The sequence below is a fragment of the Cryptomeria japonica genome, unplaced genomic scaffold (assembly GCF_030272615.1).
Source record: "Cryptomeria japonica unplaced genomic scaffold, Sugi_1.0 HiC_scaffold_273, whole genome shotgun sequence".
NCBI lineage: Eukaryota > Viridiplantae > Streptophyta > Pinopsida > Cupressales > Cupressaceae > Cryptomeria > Cryptomeria japonica.
The window spans coordinates 99,131-103,493 of NW_026729095.1; the positions used below are offsets into that span (position 1 = coordinate 99,131).

The 4,363-nt window shown below is 64.4% G+C and overlaps 1 non-coding gene across 1 annotated transcript; it reads right to left on the reverse strand.

Annotated features, from left to right (window-relative positions):
• Positions 1-3,683: 3,683 nt before the first annotated feature.
• On the reverse strand, positions 3,684-3,801 carry LOC131869924 (5S ribosomal RNA). Its single transcript, XR_009368292.1, has one exon. It is a non-coding gene; the product is annotated as a 5S ribosomal RNA (ribosomal RNA).
• Positions 3,802-4,363: the final 562 nt, after the last annotated feature.

The window sequence follows — 4,363 nt, forward strand, 5'->3', positions numbered from 1 at the left end:
GGAAATTTTAAAATCTCATTTTTTTTTGCCTTTTCTGGAAATTAGTGAAGGCAGCGCATCAAAGGTGCGCACCTCGCTGCCCACCACGGTGCGCAACGCCGGTGGGCACCCGGGAGTGCTTCGAAGTGTGCTCCAAGGTGCTGCGTGCACGTTGTCGGAGCCCGGTTTGCCCCGGGTGCGCACCTCGCGTGCACCTTCGTCGGGGTGGGCACCTTGGCTGGGTTTGCCCCGGCTGCGCTCCGAAGCGGGGTTATTGGAGCGCCGCCTCTTTTTTTGTCGGAGCGTTTGGTGGGGTTTCTCGCATTGGCTCTTCCCAGGCCCGGTTGCCACCCTGGCGCGCACGAAGTCGGAAGTAGGGTTAATTGCCCGGGTGCGCACCTTTGCTAGGGTGGGCACCTTACCTGGGCTGTGCACCAGGGCGGGCTCAAGATGGCACCCGCGTTCCGTTTTTTTCACTATCTTTCAAAACGGAAATTTTAAAATCTCCTCTTTTTTTTGCCTTTTCTGGAAATTAGTGAAGGCAGCGCATCAAAGGTGCGCACCTCGCTGCCCACCTTGGTGTGCTCTGAGGTGCACACCCGGGAGCGCTACGAAGTGTGCTCCAAGGTGCGGCGTGCACGTTGTCGGAGCCCGGTTTGCCCCGGGTGCGCACCTCGCCTGCACCTTGGCCGGGGTGGGCACCCTGGCTGGGTTTGCCCAGGGTGCGCTCCGAAGCGGGGTTACTGGAGCGCCCCCTCTTTTTTTGTCAGAGCGTTTGGTGGGGTTTCTCGCATTGGCTCTTCCCAGGCCCGGTTGTTGGGTGCGCTCCCACCCTGGCGCGCGCGAAGTTGGAAGTTGGGTTAATTGCCCGGGCGCGCACCTTCGCCAGGGTGGGCACCTTGGTGCGCACACCTTGGCTGGGCTGCGCACCAGGGCGGGCTCAAGATGGCACCAGCATTCCCTTTTTCTCACTATCTTTCAAAACGGAAATTTTAAAATCTCGTTTTCTTTTGCCTTTTATGGAAATTAGTGAAGGCATCGCATCAAAGGTGCGCACCTCGCTGCCCACCTTGGTGTGCTCCGAGGTGCCCACCACGGTGCGCTCCGAGGTGCCCACCACGGTGCGCAACGCCGGTGCGAACCCGGGAGCGCCCCGATGTGTGCTCCAAGGTGCGGCGTGCACGAAGCCGGACCCCGGTTTGCCCCGGGTGCGCACCTCGCGTGCACCTTGGTGCGCACACCTTGGCTGGGTTGCGCGGCCTGGTGGGCACCATGGTGCGCACCAAGGAGCGCTCCGAAGTGTGCTCCAAGGTGCGGCGTGCACGAAGTCCTAGCCCGGTTTGCCCCGGGTGCGCACCTTCGCCGCGGTGGGCACCATGGCGTGCACGAAGTCGGAGCCCGGTTTGCCCCGGGTGCGCACCTCGCGTGCACCTTCGCCGGGGTGGGCACCTCGGCTGGGTTGCGCGCCCTGGTGCGCACCAAGGAGCGCTCCGAAGTGTGCTCCAAGGTGCGGCGTGCACGAAGTCGGAGCCCGGTTTGCCCCGGGTGCGCACCTTCGCCGCGGTGGGCACCCTGGTGCGCACCATGGCGTGCACGAAGTCGGAGCCCGGTTTGCCCCGGGTGCGCACCTCGCGTGCACCTTCGGCGGGGTTGCGCGCCCTGGTGCGCACCAAGGAGCGCTCCGAAGTGTGCTCCAAGGTGCGGCGTGCACGAAGTCGGAGCCCGGTTTGCCCCGGGTGCGCACCTCGCGTGCACCTTCGGCGGGGTTGCGCGCCCTGGTGGGCACCATGGTGCGCACCAAGGAGCGCTCCGAAGTGTGCTCCAAGGTGCGGCGTGCACGAAGTCGGAGCCCGGTTTGCCCCGGGTGCGCACCTCGCGTGCACCTTCGCCGCGGTGGGCACCATGGCGTGCACGAAGTCGGAGCCCGGTTTGCCCCGGGTGCGCACCTCGCGTGCACCTTCGCCGGGGTGGGCACCTCGGCTGGGTTGCGCGCCCTGGTGCGCACCAAGGAGCGCTCCGAAGTGTGCTCCAAGGTGCGGCGTGCACGAAGTCGGAGCCCGGTTTGCCCCGGGTGCGCACCTCGCGTGCACCTTCGCCGCGGTGGGCACCATGGCGTGCACGAAGTCGGAGCCCGGTTTGCCTCGGGTGCGCACCCCGCGTGCACCTTCGCCGGGGTGGGCACCTCGGCTGGGTTGCGCGCCCTGGTGCGCACCAAGGAGCGCTCCGAAGTGTGCTCCAAGGTGCGGCGTGCACGAAGTCGGAGCCCGGTTTGCCCCAGGTGCGCACCTCGCGTGCACCTTCGCCGCGGTGGGCACCTTGGCTGGGTTGGGCACCATTGAGCGCTCCGAAGTGTGCTCCAAGGTGCGCACCATGGCCCTCCAAGGTGCGCAGCATGGCGTGCACGAAGTCGGAGCCCGGTTTGCCCCGGGTGCGCACCTCGCGTGCACCTTCGCCAGGGTGGGCACCTCGGTGCGCACACCTTCTCAATGTTTTCTTGCCTTTTCTGGAAATTGGTGAAGGCAGCGCATCAAAGGTGCGCACCTCGGTGTGCTCCGAGGTGCGAACCCGAGAGCGCTCCGAGGTGCCCACGAAGTCGAAAGTCGGGTTAATTGCATTGTTTTCCCCGGGTGCGCTCCGAGGTGCGCAACATCGGTGCGCACCAAGGAGGGCTCCGAAGTGTGCTCCAAGGTGCGCACGATTCGGAGCTCGGTTTGCCCGGGGTGCGCACACCTTGGCTGGGTTGCGCACCCTTTGTGCGCTCCAAGGTGCGCACGAAGTCGGAGCTCGGTTTGCCCCGGGTGCGCACCTTCGCCAGGGTGCGCACCTTGATGCGCACGCCTTGGCTGGGCTGCGCACCTTGGTGGGCGCCATGGTGCGCACCTTTCGTGCGCTCCAAGGTGCGCACGAAGTCGGAGCTCGGTTTGCCCCGGGTGCGCACCTTGGTGGGCGCCATGGTGCACTCCGAGGTGCCCAAGATTGGTGCGCAACAAGGAGCGCTCCGAAGTGCGCTCCAAGGTGCGCAGGTGCGCGCGAAGTCGAAAGTTGGGTTAATTGTCCGGTTTGCCTCGGGTGCGCACCTTGCGTGCACCTTCGCCAGGGTGGGCGCCTTGGTGCGCACACCTTGGCTGGGCTGCGCACCCGGGCGCGCACACCTTGGCACCCGCGTTTCCTTCATTTTAAATTTTTTTTTTTTACAATCTCTCAAGTGGGAAATTCTATAATCTCAACTTTTTTTGCCTTTTCAGGAAACTTTTGAATGGAGCGCATCATTGGTGCGCTCCGAAGTGTGCTCCAAGGTGCGCACCTCTGGTGTGCTCCAAAGCTCTCTCCAGCTGCGTGCACCTGCCCCGGCCGCGCACCCGGCCCCGCCCAGCTTCGCTCACCTGTCCCGGGCGTCTGGTGCGGAACCTTAGAGTAAGAAACATCACCGTGCACCTTGGCCAACGTGCGCGACTCGACCGAGCGCGCACTGGCCGAGGTGCACACCGATTTCGCACCTCGGGCGCACCGGGGTGCGCGCACAACGCCCGGGTTGCACCGTGGCCTGTGTGCGTCGGGGCGCCTCGGGTGCGCGCTCGGTGTCGCCCCCGCGCGCGCGGTAGTGCGGGCAGCGCACCCCGGCCCGGCCCGGCCCCGTACGAGAACGCAAACGGGCAAAAGGTTTATTCAAATAGCATTGCGACGCCCGGCGAAAAACTAAGAAAGGGTTGCAACACCGGACTTCCCGGGAGGTCACCCATCCTAGTACTACTCCGGCCCAAGCGCGCTTAACTGCGGAGTTCTGATGGGATCCGGTGCACTAACGCTGGTATGATCGCACCGTTATGAGCTTGTCGCAGTGTGTACTTGGCAAACCGCGACCCACGTGCGAATCCACCCCGGCCACCCACCCCCGTCGAGGTGCACACCCTCCCTCGCGAAGTGCGCCCCGGTTCGCCAAGTGTGAGCCCTGCCCGGGTGCGCGCACCTTGCTAGGGCGTCGGGTGTGCACCCGGCCCGGCCTACGTGCGTGCACCTGGACGGGGCGTCGTGTGCGTGCAGTGTCCCGTCTGCAACGCGGTGCCCACACACCACCTCGGGCGCAACGACCTGCGCTCACATGTGGGCCGAGTGCACCTTGGTGCATGTTCGTGGGCGCTCGGGTGCACGCTCGATCTTGCCCCGGTGCACCAAGGCGCTCGGTTTGCCCCGGGTGCGCACTTGGTTGCAAGGTGGGCACCCAAAATAGGGATCAAGCACCAAAACACAAGTTTCGGGATGCAAAATGGGACCCAAGGACCACAAATGCGTTCCAAGACCCCATGATGGGTCCACGAGAACAAAATGTGTTCCGAGACTTAAAAAACAAATATTGGGTTTTTAGGAGAAGAAACATGCTCTGATG